The sequence below is a fragment of the Siphateles boraxobius genome, unplaced genomic scaffold (assembly GCF_051911475.1).
Source record: "Siphateles boraxobius isolate OS27281-9 unplaced genomic scaffold, OSU_SipBor_1 53, whole genome shotgun sequence".
In the NCBI taxonomy this organism is placed as follows: Eukaryota; Metazoa; Chordata; class Actinopteri; order Cypriniformes; family Leuciscidae; genus Siphateles; species Siphateles boraxobius.
In genome coordinates this window covers 10,957,319-10,984,342 of record NW_027509175.1, presented here as the reverse complement: position 1 = coordinate 10,984,342, position 27,024 = coordinate 10,957,319, and the positions used below count along the sequence as shown (strand labels likewise).

Below are 27,024 nucleotides of genomic sequence, written 5' to 3'. Positions count from 1 at the left end.
GTCACCAGATGGAAAGAAGCGTAAATGGATGGAGAAGCATAGGTTACTGTAAAGCTACGTCTTAGTTGGTGATTATGTTGGCGAAAGCCGAGAACAAATCAGCATGAAGTTTTAACACTTACTCTCGTGTAATGGAAATCATAATTGAATTGAATTGAATTTTAAATAAATAGGACATTAGTTCGTATAAAAATAAAAAAATAAATGTTTGCCTATTTTGTCTCTCTTTTTTATGTAATGTTTATTTAACCAGGAAGATGAAGTGTAATAGGGAAATACATTTATATTTTATATATATAATATCTATAAAAAATATGAGGACTTTGCCTCCTCATTTTAAAACATAAAATATATATATATATATATATATATATATATATATATATATATATATATATATATATATATATATATATATATATATATATTCCCCTCAATATATTTCCCTATATATGAGTGATTGAGTATTAAGGTCTAGAAAGGGATCATTACAGTGGGTTTCCCTATGAGATGTGAACCGATTGCAGACCCTCACAAGTCCCTGACTGACACACAATATAATTAATGACTGACTGTAAATACCACCTCCCATCCGTACCCATTCACTCGCTCCCATCAACCAGCCAGCGGTACACAATGGTGTCCAAAAGAGCAGGACTAACAACAACATTTAACATAAACCCTTAAGCAGGAACAGAGCGCTTTAGCTTTGGTAAATCATTAACCACGCCGCCACCGTCGTGACACCGGGACTGCAGCTTCAAGGCTCTTCAGATGTTCTGAATCTGAAAGCAGTAGCTATCTCTTTTGCATGCACACACACTTCTGTGCTATCTACCCCTCGCCCTCCCCCATTTCAGGCGATGTGAAGTCATCAAACAGGACGGTCAGCAGTGGTTTAGTATGATGGTGTTTGAACCCAGGAGCTGATTGCTGTTGACTCATGCCGAACTGGAGTGTGTGCACGTCTCAGCACTGATTAGCACAGTCTCCATCTGTTTCTAAGCAGCAGTGACTGTTTTTTTATCCCATTTCCTAACTAAATGCGTGTCTTTTTATACATTCATTTGGGCCAGACATAATTTGACTCACTCACTGATGAACAGTTGTTGGTGGCGTGTCACATCTAAACTTTTTATTGGCACTTTAAAGTGTTAAAGTAGTCTTGTATGCGCCGTTCTACCAATTTTTCATGTTTGTCCTTATCTTCACAAGGGGAAAGGGGCTCTGATGTTTAAACAAGGTTGTTAAGTTTATAGGTTCAGTCTCGAGAGCCGGGGCGCCAACTGCTTCATAAACGACCATGTTATCTCAGGCAAAAAATGTTGCTAAATAATTTCTTCTTTATGTGAGACACAGTGACTTGGGAGTAATGATGGCCATAGGAAAAAAAAGAAAAGAAAAAACACATGCGATTGTCTCAAACTGTGCTTAGATCTTAATATGAACATTTCTCACCACGTTCTTCCAAGACTAAATAATCTGAGTTAATAAGGTAATTGCGACTTTTTATCTCACAATTCCGACATTTGTTTCTCAGAATTACGTGATATAAAATTTGCAATTGTGAGTTATGAACTTAGAATTGCGAGATATAAACTTGCAATTCTGAGAAACAAGTCAGTCTTTTTTTTCCTCAGAACAATTGCGAGTTTATATCGAAATTCTGAGAAAAAATAAAAAAATTTGCAAGATAAAAACCAAATTATCTTCTTTAGATCACAATTATCTTCTTTTTTTTCGTAGTGAAAAGAAGCTTCTATATAAATTACCATTTGTTTTGTTAACCAGTCAAAAATGCTGTAGTATGATTCATGTCCATAGCATAAACGGTTTCAGGACAAGTTAGGTACTGAATTAAATATGGTTTAAGGTTTTGTATAAAACACCATGAGCAACAGTAATGATGACGTTTGGCGTACCACCAACCATAATCATTTATGTTATTTGAACAAAGCATAATTCAGGTGAGCTACAAGCGTGAAGCTCAGCTTGCTAAAAAAGTTTGCATGTATGCAAATCTACTAGCAATGAAATCCATTAGAGATGAAGGACACATGATGTGATATGCAAACATAACCTCAGAGCATAAAACCACTCTTTCATTTTGAGATCACTGTTCTATCTCTTCCAACCGTGCTTAAGTCATGGCTCCCGGCGTACAAGTTCCCCTTTGAAAAGACCCATTGAGACACGAGTTATAAACTCGAGGTACACAAACCTACAAGCCAAACACGGTCACATAACCACTAAGGTAAAAAATTACCTTTTTAAAGCAATGCTGAGTGAGTTGCTCAAACTAAGAGGAGGTGTATGTTTAGTATAAAACAGGTTGTGTTAAATATGAATTGGGCAGCAGCAATAATGAAAATATCCTTCGTCACAAGGGCAATAAAAATGGGTCAGGCCACATTTCTTTGACAAACACTGAGACGGACAGCCACCCAGTCATTCAGCAAGTAATACACACAGACTTTCTTCCAAATGTTTCCCCATACAAAGTTACTTTCCATAAAGTATTGCAGTATGCGTGTTTCTTAAACGGATTTCCCATGATCTGCAACTAAATTCAATTAAAGCTCCATAAATCTCAGAAACTGGGATTAAACTCAAGCACATGATTAATGGACCTGTTTTATTAGTGGTTTCTCCGTACAGCTGTGGATCCCTCTGTCAGCCAAAGTTTAATAATTGTGTTTGCTAAGGCAAGCATCATTATTACTATTGCTCATGGGGTCAGGGATTTGAACAAACCACTAAGTATTATGTAATCCTACGTATTAAACTTTAACCTGTAACTTGTTCCATACCATTGTATGCTATGGATATGAATGATAAAAATATGAATGATATATATGATATATTGTAAATCTTTTTGAGGAGGTATGCTATTACTTCTATAAACAATCAGAACGTCACCTGGCAGAAAAATAAAAAATATTCATATCTGATGGTGGATTCTAATCAAAACACCCAAAGAATAATTTTAGCAACATGCTTAAACCACTCAGAACACCTTTATCAAACGCATAGCAACACTCTGGCAACCCCCTAATTCTCAGGTCATGCTAGCAACTGCATAGCGTTGCGCTAATAATCAGTCAGAACACCTTAATAACACCCTAGCAACTCCATAGCAATGTTCTAAAAACAATTAGAACACCAGAGCAATCACCTTGCAACACCCTAGCAACCTCCCAGAACACCCCAGCAACTGCATAGCAGTGTACTATAAAATGATCTAGTTAATTTAATGCTTTTTTTTAAAGATCCAATACAGTCCTTTAAATTAATATTTCACGCATTTTTTTAAAATGGCACTGAATAGTGCCCAAATCTTTTAAGCTCCAAAAAGCGCATCCATCATAACAGTAATCCATATGACTCTAGTGGGTTAATAAATGCCTTCTGAAGCGAAGCGATGGGTTTTTGTAAGGAAAATATAAAGTTTTAAATATTGATATTTGTCTTACAGAAACCCATCGCTTCACTTCAAAAGGCATTTATTAACCCAGTGGAGTCTATTCAATCCCCATTACAAAGCGTGGAAGAGACAGAATCTTTTTTTAAATTACTCTGATTGTGTTCGGCTGAAAGAAGAAAGCGAAATATACACCTAGGATGCCTTGAGGGTGTGTAAATTATGGGATAATTTTAATTTTTGGGTGAACTATTCCTTTAAGGGTCTCATATGTGTTAGCATTTGGATACAAAATAAATCATCAGGAAAAAAAAGAAATATCATTGTAAAATAAGTTGCACCGTCCACCATAGCTTCTCTAGTCTATAAGGAGGGTGTAACAAAAAACAGATGCTGCAGCCAGAGCAGTCTGGGATAATGGATTTGCGAATGTCACACTATTCACCTTCGCTGCAAGAGAGAACCTGTTAGTGGATAGGAAACATGTCCTGATTGAATAGGTGGAGGATACAGGGTGGAGATGGATAGGTTAGGGGTTAATCGACAGTTAAAACCAGGCCCTAAATTCAAAATAAACCTTAAAACACTCAATAAAAAAGACTTTGTTATTATCATTATGAACTCACTTGTGGCATTAGAGCCTACACTGTTAGGTATTCTACATAAAAATGTATGGCCTTAGCATATTGCTAAGCTAACAATACTCTAATCAGCACAAAACAAACACAGCACACACAAAAAGTGGATAAAAAGTACATTTTAATACAACTGATAATTGTGATTAACAATTTTAGTTATTGAATGAAATGCCTTTTTCCCAACTGAGATTGTTTACAACTTTGTCATTTTGTCCTGTCACATTTAATGTGTATGCAATATCTAATGGCGCTTTTCCATTACCAGTACCAGCTCGACTCGACTCGACTCGACTCGACTCGCCTTGGCTCGCCTCGACTCGGCTCGCTTTTCGTTCCGTTTTCCATTGCAGAAAGTATCGCCACAAATAGTACCCGGTCGTCATAGCGACGCCTTTCGTTCCTCGTTGCCCCATCAAGCTCTCGCTGGATCCTCTCTTCGGCAACCAAACAAAGGAATGTCTGCACCTCCTCGTTTGACTTCTTCCGAGTTGCCATAATAATAGTAGTAAGTTTAGTAACTATCTCTGGCTAAACTATTTTAAAAAGGCGCGTGCAATGATGACGCAGTGAATAGTGACGATTCTCTCTGACAAATCAGCAGTCGGCATTGTTTTCACGTCACATTTTAGTATCGCCTTAGCTCGCCTCAGCTCGCTTAGAACCTCGCCGGAGGTGGTACGAAAAAAAGTACCCGAAAGCAGATACAGGTACAACTTTTACACAGTGGAAAACCAAACAAAGTCGAGTCGAGTCGAGCCGAGCCGAGCCTAGGCGAGCTGGTACTGTGTAGTGGAAAAGCGCCATAAGTTAGTTAACTTGAATGTTCAAAAAGATTATTAAAAGTAGGCTACAGCTTAAACTATAGATGTAAACTCTGTGACAAAGAGAAAGAAACAGTTAAGGGAAGAAATGGTAATTCTTTTGCATTTAATTAAATTTGAAATTTTAATGCATGACATATTTCCTAATTTCGCTAAAGTGAGTAGTCACCGATTGACATTAAAATTACAATAAAAAACGGTTGTGACTATCAAAATGAGGTTCCTACCTGCATTTCTGACCTGTTGCAATTTAACCTGCTTCAAGTTCTCTGATATACCCTTAGTAGTTTATGCTCCAATATTTCCACACTTCTAGAAGAAATCTAGTCTTAATGAAAATGATTGCGTATTTACTGTATGTCAGTGGCTCTACAAATCAACCAAGTTATAAAAAACCCTTAATGTTGATGTTGTGTAGATCTGCTAAACCTCATCATCTCATCACAGGAAACTTACACAACCCACGCATGCTAAAAATGCACATGCTTAAGTGTATGGCATTGTCTTTTCACATGATAGTGTCAAACAATTGAATTACATTTCACTGCATAATTAGCATTTATATTTAAAATAACACTAGCACATTCAAGCTAATCATTTCAAATTTGACAAAGTATTTGTACACTTTGGGGTAGTCAAACGTTAGTAGGAGATAACTACACCCGTGGTTACACTGCTAGGTCTTAATGTATGTATTAACAATGACAAAAAACACCAGTTGATCAAAAGTCAATGCAAGAATAGAGGTTTGTTTACAGGTGTCATATAAATTATATAAATAAATGAACAAACCTGAACATGTAATTTCTATAATCATCAGAGGTGCAATTTGTGATGGAGCACACAGTCATATGCAGCACAAAAAAAGTGACGTTTCGGGTGGTTTCCTGTGATGTTATTATATCAAACCAGCAATTTCCGAGAGGATTTGGGGCTGCTTCTCTGGGTCCTCAGGCACCAGGGAGGTCCAACCCATCCTGCCAAGATGGTCTGCGGGGAAAGCTGGTCCCAATATCTGCACACATGAAAACATTCTTCTGTTGATTTATTTTTAGACCTAATCTCAAACAGATTTCCACGTTGAGCAAGTCGGCTGGGACCGAGAGAGGTTGCGCCCAATCCGTAGAAGCATGGCCCCTCTGAAAATGAATGTTATTCTGTTTTTCTTCTGGGATTTGAATTCTGTCACTTTCCACTCGTTTGGTAGTAAGCCAGAAAAAGCTGTAGTTTACAGGACAAGTAAGAGAATGATTTGTTTGTGACACTGGGAAAAGAGGATTGGCGTGTTGGAATGTGTAAAGTACTTTATTATTCCCACGTCCCCATGAAATATCCTTTCACAGCCTTGTGTTGGATTGTTTAACGCACTGAACAGTAAATTTCTTTAGACATAATAACTACATTTTGTTGAGTGGTTTGTGCTTGTGCAAAACGCACCGCCACAGTTCTAGGATGTTCTGGGTGGTCTCTTAGTGATTCCTTACTGGTCCAAGTCTAAAGAGCCCACCTTCAGGTCACTGTGATATTCTAATCCTAGATACGCCTTGGGTCCCTGCTTCAAAGAAAAGCTAGACTTTTCGCTTGTTTTATTATCCACCACATTATCAAATCATAATAAAACTCCTCGACAAGCCACACGATTTGAGGCATCATTCATACCCCATGGCTCATATGGTGCACAACAATTTACGCACCCAAATTTTGTCCTTGGGGCTAGTGGGTTTGTTGAAATAAGTTTAAGGAAGCACCATTAATAATAATTTGCAGTCAGAGGTGCTAAATATGACCCCAGGTAACCTATGTCCTTTGCCCCTCCAGGCTCACCTTGTCAGCCTCCCAGACTTGAAGCCAAAGCCGTGTCAGAACAGCACTCATGCCTCCAACTAGAGGAAATTGATCTCTCAAGTCTGTCACACAACTATGAAGGGGCCAGGGGCTCAAGAGTCAGGTTACCGGAGGCAGGTGCAAAACCTCCACTGGGGCCACGAACGGCAAGTGAGGTGAGGAAGCGTGACTTTCCTGGTTAACATTCCTCGCAAAGTGTCCTAAAACCTGGCCAAACCCCTTAAACCTTATCTCAACTGGTGCAGAATCCACGTAATAATGTCTGTGCAGAGTATTCCCATTGGGTTGGCCCTGCAAAAAGAAAAGTTGCAAATAATATGAAAGATGACCAACATGCCTTGGATTTCTCCAGCTCTGGTATACATGAAGAAGGGAAAAAAAGGACCCTCTCCTGCCAAAGGTATCGTCTGCGAAATTAGCACAGGTGCAAGGTTTCGCACAACAAAGGACTCTTTGTGAGTAGCCATGATCATGTTTTGTGACTTGGTTTCAATTTGGGAAAGAAAATGTAATATCTTAGAGAACAAACATGGTTAGTTTGAAAAGCATGGTTGCATCATCTCTGTAGTGATAGACTACAATTAACACTGGTTGTTGAGAAATAAGCCCCGGCTTACAATATCATCTGCACATCGGGAACAGAAGCATGGACATTTCTGGAGAGAGGCCAATCCAAACAGAATTCCTTTCGCTTGGCATTCCAGCTTGATTAATATGGAAGGTAGGGTCAGACGGTAAGGTTTACTGCGCAAATATGGTTACACAAATGGCAAGACATTATTTCAAGTGCATAAGTGTGGTTCTTTCCCCGACAAATGGTGCATGTCAGCATTAGTTTTGGGCTTTTAACAGGACTCTCTTTGATTGCTGTTGTTTTTACACTATGCTACAATCAATAGACTTGCAGCTAATTCAGCCAACAAGTGGTAAGTGTTCAGTGTTTCTCCTCATTGACACACATGGTCTGGAGTTCCATGATGTGGCTGCTGCTAACGGGCAGCTGCAGCCAAAATAGGAAGTCCCTGTGGCGAGACAGCCCCATGTGCTCAGGCTGGAAAACCTCTCATCAACATCCTGTGGTCACTTGGACACTATGACCCAGAAGAAAGGACTCTTTAGAAAGCGGCCCTAGCAGTGGAGGCCTGCCTGAGGGCTCCTAAGGAGGAGAAGACATGACATTTGGTGCGTGGAAATGGAGGAAGGCTTTGTAAATAACATCCATGGAATCCCAGAGCCTGCATGGTTTGGAGTGCGCTCCTCCTCCCAGAAAAGGCTGAAGGCGAAGAATCGGATCACAGGCAGCCTTGGGTTGTCACCTGTTTGGGATGTGAGGGGGATGAATGAAGACTTAACAGAAAATTAAAGAGAAGGAAGAGAGAGCGGAACAAAGAGAGAGAGTTAGAGATGGAAAGATAGAGAGAAAACCTCCCAGGTACTCTGGCACTTAATTACTTCTCAGAGGATAAATATTTCTTTAGTTACAGGGGTAGAGAGACAAAGAATGAAAAGCTGTTCCAGGAGTGATTATCTCTCCGTTTCAGGTGTTTTTGAACATATTAAGAGTTCTCATGTTACTGCCGGATAGCTCCCAGAAAAAGAAAACGCACTACTGTATGTTAAGTGGAGATTAGAATAACAAGCTGGCCAAATGAAGTTATAGAGCCCGTTGAGGATTCCTTTTCAAGGAATTGCTCACCCAAAAATGAAAACTCATTTACTCACCCTCATGTCATTACAAACCCTTTTTTCTGTTTTTTTACTTCGTTTGCAGAATGTTGACTGACATGGTGTATTGCTGGGTAAAGCGTGATTCAACCAAGACAACATGTTACAGTCTCTGAGAATGAAATCATAACGCCTGGTGGTCCTGTCTGTTTAGCATTGCCACAAAGCAAGTGAATGTCTATGATTAAACTTTAAGAACAACATTTTCATCATCTGCTCATGCTTGCAGGTCCCGCGAGGGACAGGCATTCATATGGAAACTGTATGCAATTATTTACAATCTAAGCCCATTCAGACTTGGGTGGAAACCATGTGTTGGCCCCCCATGGTTTAAAGCTTCCCCTTCCTGTCCACACTAATAGCCTATTCATGGCAATGTGCACCTCAGAGACTGTTGGCTGAGCTCTTATTGGCCTTTATGAAAGTAAAATGAATATGCATTGGAAACTACAGTGGGCTGCCGATTTGCAGAAGTCCAACCTCATTGTGGTTTTTTCTACGCAGGATGGAAACATTACTCTATGTGAGAGGTTCCATGTTTTGCTATTTCATTTGTTACAGTGCAAACTTTATTTGTGATAGTCAGCAATCTCTGCAGGCCTTATTGCTATGTTGCATATTTTAAAGAAAACAAGATTTTTATTTTTTAAATTGAAAAATTGCAAGAAGTGCTTACCAGTGCAAAAATCACCCGAAAAAGTCAATGCAACAGAGTTAGGGGTGGTTGCCACGGCTTGCTAAGTGGTTACTAAGGCATTCATGGTGGTTGCTAAGGTGTTTTTAGCATTTGCTATGCAGTTTCAAGGGTGTTGTTGTTGCCAGAACATTGCTAGATGGTTGCTAATATGTTCTGTGGGTGTTTTCGGTGCATTGCCATGCAGTTGAACCATATGAACCATTCAGAATTTAATTGAGAGGGCCTTTAAAGATCCAAGTCCAATCCTAAATTTAAATGGAATTTGAATTGATGGAACAAACAGAATGGAAAAAATAGACTGCAAGAAAGCAAAATTACAATGACAAATGTACAAACATTCAAAGAAATCCATTTAAGAAAGTGAAGTTTGTCAAAAACGCTGGATTGTCAAAGTTTTGTTTTTTTCCAATAGTATGAACAATAATATTGATTCTTGCCTTAGATAATTAACTGATTTAAAGATTTCCAATCACCCTGTCATCAGGTTGAAAAAAAAAACATAATGCTGGAGGACTATTGAGAATCACCTCTTTGTGACAAATGTTTATTGCTGTCAGTGCTGTTAACTTGACATTTCTCAATGCTGTGAGCCAACACAAGGTCCTTAGAAAGCAGCACGTCTGCTGAACCATCTTTGCAGGACAAAAGGCCAATCTCTTCCAAACCTTTTCTCTCCTCTTCAACTCCCTGCACTTTTTTGGACGTTCTGAAGCGGTAGCCCTAAAACGGGGACACCAGATGCTGGAACAAACCGGCCGCTTCATTCTCACAATGCCAGATTGTTGGTGCCCATTGCTTTAGTGCAGGAGGAAAGGGATAGGGAGAGGGGAGCGATGGGTGGCAGAGATGAGACTCTGCCAAGTGGCAATGCTGCCAAGTGTTGGTCTGGCGATGGGAGGAGCTTGTTACAAAAGGTGGGCGGGTGACATGTTGCAATGTGAAGAATAAAGCTGATTTTTAGAAGGATTGTAGAGGCCATTGGTGGCATTTGGGAGTATCTTATAATAATGTCCACAACATTGCTATTAGAAATGTGTTACTAATAGAAATAATTAGTGGTGTTTGCTAATGTAAGCATTACTATAGAGTGCCAGAGTCGGGTCCCGAAAGTAAAAATTAAATTAAAAAAAATTCATAGGAAAATTGATTTTTAATGATAACTTATAAACCTTTAAAGACAATCTTACTGTGAGCTACGAGGTTGTTAGTTGATAGTATTTGCTTTTGTTGAAGCCGTCAGCCCATGTTATTCCAAATTTGTTTGAAAATGTGGATTTTGTGGTAAAAAACTACATTACCCATGATTCAGTACAAAACATTCCAACTATCAGAGAGGCACAACACGCCAATAGATCTCACCCTTCCACTCCCATGATGCACTGCGAATTAAGTAATCGAGTTGGTCACCCTACGCTCTGAAAATATTTCAATCCATAAACATTTTGCAATAAACTTGAAATACATTGTTTATATATATATTATTTATATATATCAACATTTTTAAATGCATAGTTTTCTATTTCTCCATCATTTTTAACTCGATAATGCTGCTTGCAGTGCTTCATGGGATTGTAGTTCTTTCCCTCATTAAAGCCGTTGAGTACACAATCTTGTACCTTTGTATTTTTTTCCGATTTTCAAATACTTTTCCAAGTCTGTAATGTTATAATTAATTTCGTAGCTGGTTGGTTTGGTTCATGGCTTACAGCGCTTTAACGAAGACTTTTTGAAAATCCCTATGAGAGAAATGAATGGAAAAAAATTCTTCCGGAAGCAACACCGGTGAAAAAGTGGGTGGACACTGTCGCACTCTATCGCTTATTCTGTAGGATCTTGGATTTCAATACTATCTCACGACCAATTCGTACAAATTTGTACGAGTGATTAAAAAGTGGCTAATTCGTATGAATTCGTACGACCTCACTCATACGAATTTGTACGATTTGTCTAAACCCACTTGATGGGTAGGTTTAGGGTGTGGGGTCAGGGGTAGGTCATTGGTACAAATTCATACGAATTGGGCAACTCGTAAAATATGTACGATTTAGCAAAAATCGTACTAATTCGTACGAGTTCAAGTTCAAGTTCAAGTTCAAGTTTATTTATATAGCACGTTTAAGAACAACCATGATTGACCAAAGTGCTTAACAAAATTCAAGATAAAAAATAAACTAAAATAAAAATACACAAACAATACACAATATACAATAAAAATAAGCAACAATAGGTCAAGATATCAAAGCTCAACTTGAATTGAAAGCCAAGGCATAATAATGGGTCTTAAGCAAGGACTTGAATGTTACAATGGTCCGAGCTTTCCTTACATGAATAGGTAAACTATTCCAGAGGTGTGGAGCAGCCACTGCAAAGGCTCTGTCACCTTTATTCTTCAACCTAGATCTGGGCACATCGAGGAGCAACTGATCACAAGACCTCAGTGCTCTGACAGGTGTATGGAAATGTAAGAGCTCCGTTAAATAAGACGGTGACAACCCATTTAAAATTTTAAAAACCGTTAGTACAATTTTAAATTCAATCCTGAAACAAACAGGAAGCCAGTGCAGCGTGGCTAAGACCGGTGAAATATGGTCGCGCTTTTTAGTCCCGGTTAGAAGTCGAGCTGCTGCGTTCTGGACTAACTGTAACCGACGAAGGGATGACTGCTCCAATCCAACATACAAAGAATTACAGTAGTCTAAACGGGACATAATAAAAGCATGTATGACTCTTTCAAAGTCTTTGCGTAGCAGGTATTGCTTGACCTTCGCCAGAAGCCTCAGCTGAAAAAAACTGGTTTTAACAACTGAACTAATCTGTTTATCAAATTTAAAAGCATTATCAAAAATCACACCCAGATTCTTGGTAAAAGGTCGAACATGCGATCCTAAAATACCAAGAGCATCTACACAGACATTAAAATGTACCGCACGACCAAACACAACAATTTCAGTCTTTCAGTCGAGTGAGGTCGTATTTATTCGTACGAATTAGCCACCTCGTAAAATTTGTACAAATTGCCGTGAGATCGGGCTGGGGATTTCAATAAACTCCTATCCATAAGTATTGAACTTAAGGGTAATGTCTTTTGACTGTTAATAAGCAACCTCTCAGCAATATTCCAGAACACCCTAGCATCCACTTAGAAATGCACACAAAAACACTCAGAACACCCTATAGCAACTAGTTAGCAGCATGTTATTAGCATCATAGCTGCAAGTTTTAGATTGATTTAAAAAAACATTTTTTTGTAAATTTTATTTAAATTAATGAAACTTTCTAAATGTTTTGCCATATAATGTTTTTTGGGGGGATAAGAAAAAGTTAAATCTACTGCTTGTTTGTTTTGTTTTTTAGTTGTTCATTTGTAATACATATAATTGTATTAACTGCGCCAACTATGCATATTATAATACATTTTTGTAGGAACCACTTTTGATTTAAAGATATACATATGGCTGCAAACAATAGTTGCAAGATAACTAGCCGAGCAGAAACATCAGGTTCAAACGTTAAAGAACTCTGCCTTCATACAGAACATTACAGCGATGGTGCATAACACAAAGGCTAATTCCTCATATAAGTCCTCTGAGTGGTTCTGAAAGGCGTAAACCCAGACCTGCGGTACAGTGAGACTTATGCAAACGGAGGCCGTGTTCTCTTCCACCCTGCCCTCCCCCTCCCCTGCAGCCGTTCAAACCTCTCCATGCTTAGGAAGTTACTTATTAAGAACCAGCGTCAGCATGCAGTGCCAAGCTCCTTTTTTCTCCTCTGCTGCTTTGGCTTCTTTTCCCGTTTCAATACCCACTGTCGTGGCCTTGTGTTTTTTTTTTTTGGGTTAGGAGGGGCGGTTGAGGGGGGAGTGCATGCTTGGAATGTTAGCAAGCGTCCTATTCACTCTAGGGGAGTGTTATAGAGCAAAAAAGAAAACGAATGGAAAAAAGCAAGAGAGAGTGGGAGAAAGACAGAGCGAGGGAGGACAAAATGCCCACAACAGACTTGATGTTGATCGCATTAATGCATTGGAGTGCTGGGTATGGTGTAAATGATTGAAAGTGCTTCCAGAACTTTTGCCGTTGGCGTTGACAAAGCCGGCTCTGTTTCCTCCCGCTGCACTGCAACCCCCTCCCCCTGAATGCACACACACACACACACACACACACACACACACACACACACACACACACACACACACACACACACACACACTTGATGGTTGTTTTCTCTCAATGTTTTTTTCAGGAGGGAATGGATGCGGTGCACAGAGAGGGAATAGAGCCAGGGTCTGTCCGCCAGGGATCGAGCCAGGGGCCTCAGTCAGGGGAGGGTGTGTTGGGGGACCTTTTCGAGGATGCTGAAGAGTGAGCAAATGAGCCATGGATGGGTCAGATGGGTTGAGAGAGGAACCGGGTTTGACGAGAAGGAGGGGAGATTACAGGTCAGGGCAAAGAGTTGGAATAAATTAAGTTCTACCATGGTACAGAATGGTACATTGTTAGCTCCAACAGACAGACAGCGGACGAACAATCCTAGCTTTGTGTCCGGTACTGGCAGAAGGAAACCTCTCTCTTTTCCCCCAGATTTCTCTCTGGATGAATCCACTTTGGGATCCCGCTATCTGTTGCTGCATTGCAGTATTATAGAACCAGCTTAACAGAGAAGAGAGAGGTCAAATGGGTAAAAAAAGCAGGCAATGGTTTGAATCATCAAAAGTACATTTCTTGTTAGCGGTGTTTAAGGCAGTATCAGTTAACAATTCATGACAATATTTGTAAAGCTCTAATAACAAAACACTCTAAAAACAACTTAGTACACATTAGAAATGGCATAGCAACACACTGACAACTAATTAGAACAATACCACAACTATTAAGAATAATGGCATTGCAATCACTCTGAACACCCAGCAACCACTGAGCAACACCTTGGCAACTACACAGAATTTCATTTTTGTGAGTTTTGCACTAGGAAATACATAGAAAATATATAAAAAGCGAGGGCTATGTCTATAAATACTATGCAGTGATGTGTCTTGTTTACATATAATTTGATTTGCATGGTATATGCATGGAGACCACAGTTTTGGTTTCTGACGACTGAAAATGATAGCAAACTACAACCCGTTATTGTATGCTGTCATGTTTTCCATCTTTCCAGGATGATTAACATCACCATCCCAGCTGTTTTTGCATATCCTATGCAAAATGCACACCAACTGTTGCGGCACGCATGTTTGCACGTTGCTTTCCCAACCTAAGAAGAGTACCTTTATCACACCATTTCATTTGCATTATGGAAAATAACTCAGCGGAGTCAGGCTCCTCAAACAAATGTTACTTCAAGGCTGTAGTATGTGTGTGTACACTACGCAACCTCTTCTGTATAAACACATTGTGTCCTTGGACACAGAAGACATGCTGTGTCTAGGTTCGGGGCAAATGCTTTCACCACGTGGAGTCAATATCATTTACTTGGGACTGTTACTCAAGGGAGTGGAGATCCATATTAGAGAGTGTAAAAGCTGGAACGATATTTCTATCCAAATGTGCACCAAAGATGGCCAACTTTTATGCAGTATTCTTCCATGGCTTTAAATTTGAGCAAATAATTTATTTTGTGGTATATCTGCAGGCTTCTGAACTCCAAATTTTGGACGAACAATGTACAAATGGAGTCTTGACAGTAATATTCCAAACAACTCTTCGTTTATTTTTTATTTTTTGTTTTTCTGAAATGCACATCTGGTTAACACATATGTTCCATGTTCATTTGCTGTACAGATGAGGCCCTCTGCGTAGCACGTGACAGATGCAAGTCTGAACGCAAATCACAGTTCACACATTATTTATTGCAACCAGCCGCTGGCATATTTTTGCACTGAACTCACTCACATGTGCTTAACATGCGTGAATATGGCACACGCAGTTCCCACACTGATTATAGAAAATCAACAACTGAAACTTCCGAATGAGAAAATCACACTTTAATAAGTATTATAGTGGTAATTCTGTGTTTCTAAAAGTAGTTTTTTTCAGTAAAAAGCAAAAAACAAAAAAACAAAAAAAAAACTGATGAATATTTCTAAATACTACATTCATCAATCGGTAGATATTTCCTCCCTCCAGGGTCTGTGAGTAGCAAAAAAGCATTAACAATGTTCATGGCAAAATAAATGAATACAATAAACTGCTAAATCTAATGGTTATTACAGACTCATGAAGTTGTTTCAACTTTGTAGTCTATTTCCCTGCCATTAATCTCTTTGGAAGTAATTCATCTGAACAATATGCTTCTTTTATCTTGACTTTGGTGGAGATGCTGTTATAAAACTGATAACCCTTTAGCCCTTTTTAGGGCATTTCCCTTTTCTATTGTCCTAGGCTTGTGTAGCCTGAGGGAATGCCATTGTTTAGGTGAATTCAACAAAGAAAAATCCTGCTGTTAACCTTATTCCAACCCCAGTGTGATGAGCACTCTAAGGTCATCGCTGGTGTGTAACTGACCTTTGAGCTAAACAGGCAGATTTGATCAGAAACAACTTGTGACCGATGTCTTGCTTGACCCAAGTCTTTGACGTGGTGAAATAACTTCCATTGATCATCTGATAAGTATGTGGTTGTGTTTTCAAATTAGACACTACAAGCTTTTCTTCATTAAGGGCCATTGACCTTTTGACCTCTGCAGTACATATGCTGAAGCCTTTCTCACCAAAAGCATATGTTGTGCCAGAGCCCATTCTTAAGATGCTTTGGGTTTCTCAAGAAACAACTAAACTAGAGGGTTTGTAATCTCGTGGTCCACAAAGACTTACAAGTGATTGAATGTGGGAATCACGAATATAGGCAAGAATAGTTGATTGATATTGTTTTTTTATTGTAAAAATAAAGTAAACGGTAACATTCAAAGGATTTTTTTTTTTTTAAAGAAATTGTATTCAGCATTATTCTGTATTAAATTGATTATAATGTTAAAAAACATGTAGATTCCTAATAAATTCTGTTCTTTTGAACTTTCTATTCATCAAATAATCCTGAAAAAATGGAATCGACCATTGTTTCCACAAAAATAACAAGCGGGACAACTCTTTTCAACATAATAAGAAATATTTCTTGAGCAGCTAATCAGCATATTAGAATGATTTCTGAAAGATTATGTGACACTGGAGACTGCAGTAATGATACTAAAAATTCAGTTTTGCATCACTGGAATAAATTATATTTTAAAATATATTAAAATCGAAAACAGTTATTTTAAATTGTATTCATATTTCACAAAATTACTGTTTTATTATTTTTGATCAAAAATCTCACATGCGCCTTCATTACAGACAGCAGCTGTAGATGGGGGAGGAAGACGGGCCAGAAACCGCGGGAAGACAGAGGGAGGAAGTTGAGAATGGAATTCCTCGGGTGTTGGGTTGAACCTGGAGCTTCAACAAACATGCAAACTATACAGTGAAAGAAAAACGAAATATATATATATGTGTGTGTGTGTGTGTGTCTATGTTATTGTTTGAATAATAATATATTACAATAACAACTGTTTTCTCAAAATTTACTAAAAGCTAAAACAACCCTGCAGTAAGCAGTTGCATGGTTTTATAACACTCAAGATTATATATTCCCACCCATCAATATGTGGAATTTCATTTTAGGTCCAGCTCAACTCTCCAGGTCCAGCTTTTTTTTTTTTTTTGGAGGAAGCTGGGGTGTATATAGCTCAATGACAACAGGCTGTGCGTGTCTCTGTGTATGAAGGGTCACAGAGACCCCTCTATGACCAGTCAGCCTGGAGAGCAGGTGGTCCTTATCATCGTCTTTCCAGTTTGACTGGGACACTCGCCACATTGTGCTCCGCCAAGTTTTTAAGCAGCACCTGTGGGATCGCCGGCCTCCCGGCTCAAACATGTGGCGGTGGAGTAGACCTAAGGGGAAGTTGCACAAAAATGTTTTGGAGCATGCAGTTGTGTTTCAGCTGAACTGTAACTGGACAAAATGAACAATAACAAAAGTCATGTATCATTAATTGGAATCAGTCTTATTATTTTATTTTATTATATTTTTTGTTTAAATGTATTTATTTACTTGCATGTTGTATTTAATGGCATACATAAAATGTTTATTTAAATAAATATATTTATTTTACTAAATTCATTTGATTTACCTTGGCCCCTAGTAACTGCTTTTTGCATTCGTGTCTCGCACACATGGTTCACAGGTTTGGAAGCATCATCAACTGTGTTTGCACACCTTTGCATAATTACATAATTTGCATATGATTCCTCTATGATACTACACGTTTGTATTACCAGAACAGGGCAGCTATTTTATTACCACACGGAACAGATTTGTGGTATAACTGTTATTAGCACATGTAAATACAAACTGTCACTCAAAGATTCAATGGAGTATAACATCCAGTATATCTGCATGCGAAACATATGAAAGAAATACTGGTCACATCGCATTTCATTATCTGCAAAAATCGGTTATTTATGCATTTAACTTCAAATGCGTGTGCTATTAAAAAGGATGTCTTCATATGCATTAGCTAGTTAGAAACATGTCAACTTTAACTTACTTACAAGATTATCTTTAAACTGTTGTTTCGCCATGATATTAGTTGACCTGCAAGGAAATCTTACCTCTGTTTCCATTAAATGTCAAAAGCGAATTTTAACACAAATAAAAACTTATATTTTAGGTCATTCCACCTTGGTCCCATAAGGTTGTCAGCAGAGCTCTAGGCTGTCTTGTAATTCGGTTCTTTTGGTCCTGACCAATAAAGAAAATGATAAAAACAAAAATCACAGTCCACTTTATTTTATATATATATCTGTCTATCTGCCTTTGTAGATACTTCCCACTCAGATATTCTAACTAATCTCTAGCATTTCAAAGTGTTGAGATGTTAAGCAGCTTGTTTTCTCCTGGAAGTATTATGCATTCTTCATATCATCGCCACACTTCTGTTAAACATCACACTGTGTGGATTGGAAACTCTAATGTTGGTCCAAACGTGCCTCGCTCTTTCACCTTAGCCCTCTGATAAGTGGAAAATTGAGATGAGGAAATGAAGCCCAAGTTGATTTTGGGTAGTGTAGCACCACTGTATAATTGGTGTTCTTTTGGTACCATAATTATGCTCAGGAAAGGACAAAAATAGCCTTACTTGTCAAATTATTAATGGTCCTATAAGTGTGAAGATAAAAGTGCCCCTGTGCAGACCGTGTTTATTAAGAAAACACAGAGGTTGGTTGTGAAAGGTTTAGCCACCAACACCACGGCGGTACAAGCGAGTCTTTGCCTCGTGTTATGTTCTGCCTCATAAATATTGTTACAAGCCAATGATCAGCATTCAACTTTTAAGTTTCCGGTGTTATTTCAAACCTTAAAAAATAAGTTAAATTCAGAAGAGTGTAAAACTGATGGATGTTCATAAAATAAGGAAACCACTAGGGCTAGACAATATTTTGAATATTATAACATAGATAGATAGATTTATAATAAAATAAATACATTTTACTTTGTTCTTTTTTGTCAATCTTTTATACAGCAAAATAAATAAAAAAGTTTTTGTTTTTTAAAGTAATGCATTCTGTGTTGCGTTACTTCCAAAAAAGTAACTAATTTCATTACTTTTTATAGAAAGTAATGTGTCGTGTTACTTTTGAGTTACTTTTTCTCACTTATAGGCTGGGCTTGCTTGTTAAATTTTTGGCAAATGTAAAGGCTCCTGCGTTAATTATGTGAAAAGGTAACTTAGATATTTTGTTGTAAATTTAAAAGGAATGGGTTCACTAGTTACTTGAAAAAGTTATCTGATAACGTAACTTGTAACACTTTACCCCCAACAATGCTACATTATGTTGCCAATTTATGTACAAGACTTTTATTAAAACTGGACATTTTTTAACAGATAACAAGTCTTCATTTGAAAGATGCATGATCATTATCGCCATATGAGATAGAGCGAGTATTAAAAATAAGAAAATAAGTGCTGTAACACCGAATTAACAAAATTTTCCTGGTTTTCTGAGATAAAAAAACTCAGTATAAGAGAATAACTACACAAAAAGCCGCCATTGGTCAGTATTTACTTTCACAATACTCACACAGTCTTTTTTGTCTCTCTATAAAGTCGCAAACTGAGTTGTGGTGAAGTGTGAGTCAATAAATGGGGTAAACGGAACGGTTTTCATGTGTGTTTGTGAAATATCACACCCGATAAAAAAGCAATTCATAAAGTTTCTGGGAACTGAAAGTGGATGTTGGCCATTACAAAGCTGAGCAGTGGAGCACTGTCTCAGAAAGAGGGCTCCATACACTGAAATACAACATAAAAGCTATTAAATAAAGAAATAATGAATGTTTCTGATTCATCATTCACATCACTGACTATAAGCTACCATGTTCTCTATATATATCTGCATTGAAAATCATCAATAAATAATACTTGCATTCTTTGTAATTCATCTTTCATGTGATTCATATAATGGCTTACATATTTATAATGACTTAAGTGTATTATTATTTATAAAAGCTTATAACACATTCATCATGACTTCTAATACATTTGACATTTTTAATGCATAAGTTATCTAATGCATTACAATAAATATTCATGATTATGCCTTACATTTAAATAGTAACAGGTTTCATGTTTTAAATATTATAATGTATCCTAATTGTGTGTAGAATTATTAATGAAGCCATTTAATACATTACAATGTCTAATATGTTTATAATGCATTATATACAGGCTTTTACCAGTGTTTTTACCCCAAAGTGAACAACTCAATTCATTTAGTATACTATTCCCATTCAATTTGGGACCTTTTCCTTTAATGAATAACAGTAAACTTTACACATAAAGGGCAATGAGTAAAAAACAAAAGAGCATAAGCATATATTTACTCATTTTGCATATACCGCATCTGCTGAACCAACCAAACTGTAGCCATTACACTGCTTACAAACAAAGAAACAATGTTGATTGAGCTACAGGATTGTGGTTTCTACTGTGGATTTGGCCTCCACGATGATTCATTGTTTCTGTTAACATATACCGCACCGCTAAGTTATTATACAGCCCTAGACACATTACACAATGATGTCAAACAATATTCATCTGTCCTCTTTGTCAATACCACAATGCCTGGCAAGTGGGAGGTTTGTGGCAAAGGTTAACCAGGTGGTGTCTTCTAAACAGTGTAAATGTTTACAGACGTTACGGTCTGTTCGCTTGGCATTATTAGGGCATGTACGCTTAGAAACACACGGCTGAAATATTATTTCATTATCCGATTATTTCACTATTTTGTCCTAAAGATGACCCAGCTCGACCCAAGCGCAGTTGTATCCCCAGAAGTAAGAAAGAAGTAACTGAAGAGAGACAGGGAAAGTTGTTTTTCTTGGGACAGCTGCAGCGAGCTGGTCTGCACTGTCTGTATCAGATGTCCCCCCACACATCCTAATACAAATATTGTGCAGCAGTTGCCATGGTCACGACCAGGCAACAGCTGGCGGGATTCAGTTCACCTAGAACCTGTTCCTGTTGGCGTGACTCCAGGCGCTCTGAGCTGGAGCTTCTTACCACTGAATAGGAGATTCCACGGAATATTTGTTCTGCTTTTCAATTTTTTTCCACATGTTTTTCTCGTACACCATCTCTAGATGCCTGCTGCTGATGTCTCTCTCTCTCTCTCTCTCTCTCTCGCTCTCTCTCTCTCTATATATATATATATATATATATATACACATACATACATGTGTGTATGTGTGTTTACATAAAATAAAATGCATATTTAATGAACTATATTATAATCAATGTACTGTATGTACATAATATGCAATCTATATTCCATATATATATATATATATATATATAGAATGCATATTATGTATATATACTGTATACATGTATGTATTATATATATAGCATATTATATATATACGGTATATATTGCATATTATGTATATACAGTACATTGATTATAAGTTTAAGTGTGTACATAAAATGAAATGCATATATTACTTAATGAACTATATTATAATCACTGTACTGTATAAATATAATATACACACGTATACTATATATATATATGTGTGTGTGTGTGTGTGTGTGTGTGTGTGTGTGTGTGTGTGTGTGTGTGTGTGTGTGTGTGTGTGTGTGTGTGTGTGTGTGTGTGTGTGTGTGTGTGTGTGTGTGTGTGTGTGTGTGTAATAAAATGTACATATAATACTAATTGAACTATACTCAATATACATGATCCACATTTTAATGCTCACATTTAGCTGAAAAGCCTGTAATAGTTTGTTTAATTGCAGGTATCTGAGACAACATGCCCCGCTACTACAAATGTAATGTATATCTGTAACAGAGGGATTATTCATTTATTTTGTTTTCAGTCGAGACTGAACTCGACTTTTAAGCAAAAACAAAAACAAAAAAACAATGCACTGACAAATATTTCCACTCTAAAAAGTGACAACTAGCTTTGATTTACACGATATTAGACAACAACAAAAAATGTTGCAAATGCACAACTTTCATCCATTCAACACTGAACTGTTACATCTGAACTAACCACATACACCTTCACCAGATATTCATAGCTTCATTCCCTAGCCGAAAAGAGTCCAAGTAATAAATACATTTGAGGAGGTGCGCGAGTTCCTCACCGCAGATCCGTCTGCTCCTATCTCGCGCGCAGGGGTCAGGTTACGGTTATCGGAAGGAATCTACGAAAAAAGCGGAGCCAAGCGCAACTGCTCATCATCAGGACAGATTAACCTTGTCAAGCGGGGGTGTACTAGGAAGCGAAGGAGAGAGAGAGAGAGAGAGAGAGAGAGAGAGAGAGAGAGAGAGAGAGAGAGAGAGAGAGAGAGAGAGAATGGCTGGCAGGCAGGCAAGCTGGCTCCAATGCTAACTCAACACCACTGAGGCCTTTCCTCACTCCTGAGGGAGTGCAAACACGCGTCTCCTTTTACAGCCTCTCTCCTGTGCCATTACACACGCATATCCTCCCAGAAAAACATGCGAGCATTACATCCTTCTCTCATTCGGCCCGTCTTAATTTTCACACTGCTCTCGTAGCGTAATATTTTGTTCCGTTTTTGTTGCTCTGATGTTATTGAGTATTTCCTAAAGTTGCAAGTCATGCATCAACAGCTCGCTCGAGAGAAAAAATGTCTTGCTCAGTATAATTTAGTTTTTTCTGTATATACGGACTTTAGATTAGCTACAATCTATAGATGTTGGGGCTCATATTTCCGAATTTGTTTATTTTTCTGGACAATTGGATGCTTAGGCTATAGGCTAGCACAGCCAGCAATGCATCTACTTTTTAAACAAAACACTGAAATCAGTCCAATATGCTGATTTGCTGCTCAAGAAAAAAAATCGTATTATTATTAATGCTGTAAACAGTTGTGATACTTAATATTTTTGTAGCAAAGAATACTTTTTTTTCAGGATTGATTTTTTTTAAACACCATTTATTTGAAATTGAAAACATTTGATCAATTTAATACATCCTTATATATATATAAATCTGTCCCCAATCTCTTGAACGTTAGTGTGTGTACTATCCTAATATGCCATCATAAACAGACAAACTACCAGAAACCCTTTCATCTTTGATCACATTTCACACCAGACTGCAGAAATCTTGCTGAAGTGACAGGACGACCCTCAGGTCAGAGTTGTAAAAGCTTTGGCGCAGCGAAGTGACCTCTACAGTCCCTTGTCAAGCATTCGAAGCTTAGAAACGCACATAAGCACAGGTTCGCATAGCAACAAGACAAATCTTTGTCGTTAGCGAAGCTGAGGTGATTTATTAAATCCAACAGCTGCATTGCCTGTGATGTCGGCTTCATCAGAGGTGTCCAAAAATCGTAAAACAATCATTTTTTATTTGTTTACGAAAAAAGCACGTTTCTCAGCTTTGAAAATAGCACTGGTAAAACATATGGCCAGCGTATTTTTTTTTTAGACATATGTCGGACAGAGCATATTATGACACTATTGTAAACATGGACTTTGAGGCACAAGTATAACACATTTGGTGGGAAATATGATTCATAATAAGCGGCTGGGTCCAAAACTCCTTGTACACTTGTAAAAAATGGAAATTTGGGTTTTCCGAGAAAAAAAAAAAACTCCCTTCACAGATCTCAGGAGATCCTTGGAGTAAAATTGAACTTTGCTGATCTCCTCTTCGTACTGAAAGCAGGCATACGGCCAAACAGTTTGCGGTTTTGTGTCAATGATCTAGAAAAGGCACGGTCGTCCTTGCCAGAAAAACAAGTGAAAGCCAAGCCACTGTGGTGCTTTTCTTGCCCACTTGAAAGGCAGTGGATGTGCTCTTCATTCCCACCCCGGTGTTCCCTGAAGGTCCAAAAAGGCATGAAGGTGTCAGGGTTTAGTTGCAAGAAGAAAACTACAGCTAAATAGGAACACATATAACATGCTTTACTATTACATTTGTTCTTAAGCCTATACGTCCTGTTATTCGTCAAGATGATAGGTTTTGTTTTCAGCCTGTTTTTCATTGAAGGTGCTGTTGAATGAGACTCAACGAAAGCCTCTTGCGAGAAGCGTGTTGAAAAACACAGGTGGAAGTTTTTCGAAGCATCTGACAGGCCGTTGACAACGTACAAGAGAGGTGTGGCACCGTGCCATGCTGGCCCCGGGCGGCACTTACCCTCAACCCATCAAATGTGGGTAAACGCCTCACGCTGTAATCAACACACAGAGAGAGAGAGAGAGTCAGAGTCTAGTGTTAAAGGATAGTTCACTCAAAAATGAAAATACTGTGCAAGTTTTTGGGTGAACTATACCTTTAAAGAAAAAATGTCTTTGTGAAAATTACAGTTATCTATGGAAGCTTGTTTCCGCCACAGAATAAAAAAAGGTAATTGCAACTTTTTATCTCACAATTCTGACTTTTTTTCTCAGAATTGCGTGATATACACTCGCAAATGCGAGTTAAAGTCAGAATTGTGTGATATAAAGTTGCAATTGCGTGTCAAAGTCAGAATTGCGTGATATAGTCCCAATTACGAGTTATAGTCAGAATTGTGTGATATAAATTCAGAATTGCGTAATATAAACTCATGATTGCATGTTCTAAAGTTGGAATTGTAAGAAATAAAATTTCAATTGCGTGTTTTAAAGTCAGAATTGCGTGTTATAAAGTCAGAATTGCATGTTATAAAGTCAGAATTGCATGATATAAAGTCACAATTGTGTGTTATAAAATCAGAATTACTTGATATAAACTCACATTTGCGTGTTAAAAAGTTAGAATTGTGAGATATAAAATCGCAATTGCGTGTTTTTAAGTCAGAATTGCGTGATATAAAGTTGTAATTGCAAGTTTGTCAGAATTGCATGATATCAAGTAAAAACTGCATGACATAAAGTCGCAATTGTGTGTTATGAAGTCAGAATTGTGAGATATAAACTTGCAATTGCGATTCATAGCAGAATTGCGAGATATAAAAACGCAATTGTTATACAGTCAGAACTGCAAGATATAAACTCACAATTGTGTTATAAAGTCAGAATTTTTCTCGAGTTGTGAGAAAAAAGTTGCAATTATCTTTTACATTTTTTTATTCTGAGTTAATTTAATTACGAGTTTCCACAAAAAAAAATGTATGTGCACCCTTGGTGTATGTGCAGGGGTAAATGTGGTTATAGTTTAGTTTTTTTTGTTTTTCCTTTCTTATTATTCGATGCAAAGATATCACTCCTTAATAATCAATGCATCTGTCTGCATTGCAATAGCAGGAGAGATCAAGCCATCGTTCCTTTACATTCAGTGCGACAAAACTGGATCTTTTCAGCGACCTAGTTTAGTTGCAACGCTAGTTTGCAATGTAGACTGGGTTTCATTCCTTACAATGCATCTACACTGCAAATGAAAAGTGCGATATGACCAAACTTGATTTGTTGATTTCATTCAGTTGCATCGTGCAACAGTGTGAAAGCCCAGCAATTCAGAGTGAATGGGAGGAAAAAAACAAAAAAACAGGCAGGCTGTGAGTGCAGGTTGAGACCCAGCCCCTGACATTCCTATCTGTACCTGTGCATGCTGCGGAGTGACTGGAGGTGTGCCGGAGCTTAAGAGAGCCACTATTTACCCGCTGGGCCGGAAAGCCTCGAGGAGGAGGAGGAGGAGGAGAGGCCAGTGGGTGCATTACTCGGTTTAGACGTGGCCAGGAACAAAAAAAAAGGCTCTGAAAATGCTGCCGACAGCAATTGTCAGCATAAACCTCGCGCTTTCTCTGACACAAACACACACTGCAGTTCACACGTGCATTCATTCTCTCTCTTTTAATGGATACATGTGACAGGATTTGCTTTGTATTGCTCCTGCTAGAAAGAAACAAAGAACTCAATTAAAAAAAAGAAAAGAAAGCGAAATTAACATTTTATTAAGGGGCAATATTTCCATATAAACTTTGTACGTCTTGCTTTTATTTAAAATACATCACTGAAATGAAGTCTCAATCTGCACAATTATATAGTTATACAACTTATTTTATGCAATAGGTAATATTTTGCATATTTTATGCAAGAACAACAAAATAATGAATCAAATCACTAAATATAAAAAAAACTTATATATCCATTAAAAATTATTCAATAAATAATAATAAAAAAACATTTCTGACTCTGCATTGGAGCACTGCAAATATACCAATGGCATATGAATATACCATGGTGTGTGTGTGTGTGTGTGTGTGTGTGTGTGTGTGTGTGTGTGTGTGTGTGTGTGTGTGTGTGTGTGTGTGTGTGTGTGTGTGTGTGTGTGTGTGTGTGTGTGTGTGTGTGTGTGTGTGTGTGTGTGTGTGTGTGAGCAGTGAGCCATCCATCCAGAAGAAAGGGCCGGAAAAAGGCAGTCCACAATAGTAGTACCATGTGCCGACCGGAAAGGCGTTATGCAAATGGGTCACTCATTAAAAGTTTATTAAGAGTTTGTGTGTGGGGGGGTGGGTTGTGTTACCATGTTACCTAAAGTTTTAGCCAGCATTGTCATTAAAAAAAAATCAAATATAATGTTTCTTAAGCTTCTTACGTGATTTGAAGGACAATAAACTATTATTGTTTTACAGTTTTAACAAAATAATTTTAGCAGAAGCTACACCAAGTATATACACCATTGTAAGGGTGCAGTTTGCAGTTTAATTTTTCTTAAAAATAAAGTAATGTGCAATCACAATTAAGAGCAATTGAACTACTTACTCATCTTCTCTGTAAATGCTGCATTTCATAAGGATATCAGACTATGATTTTAACAGACATTGTCATTGCTGAAGTGTAATAACTGGTATAGTTAACATGAAATGGCATTTGCAGCCCTTGTTAATTCTGTAACATGAAATTTTGAAGTGAAATGGAATATTCAATCTGGGGGGAAAAAAGATGACTACTAGGCTTTTGGAGCAGGATGTGAAGCACAACTTGGCTATGAGTTAACAATTTTTTCCCCACCCACATGACCTAGATGACATCAGCTGAAAAGAAAGATAGTTTCAGAGGCAGATCAGATGCATTTTGATGATTTGGAGATTAAAAACAAAGCAAACAGGGTCCATTTTGGACGCATTTACATTACATGGTTCAAGTGACCCAATTCTGATTATTTTTATCCCATGTGGCACAGATCGGATATAACCTATGAACGTGTAAGCAGGAAAAATGCTCATGGATTCTGAAATTTTCAGATTGGTTTCAGGCCTAAATCATATGTGGAAATAATCTGATATGAATCGGATACGCATTATCATTAGGATAGGCATTAGCGTCTGCCATGTAAGCGGACAGATCGGATATACCCGTCAATGCGAGTCATACCTCATTGAAAAA

The 27,024-nt window shown here is 37.9% G+C and overlaps 1 protein-coding gene across 1 annotated transcript in view; it reads left to right on the top strand.

The window, feature by feature from the left end:
- The window catches only part of stk16 (serine/threonine kinase 16), a 230,927-nt gene that overhangs the window by 151,227 nt on the left and 52,676 nt on the right, over positions 1-27,024 (top strand). The window lies entirely within an intron of this gene.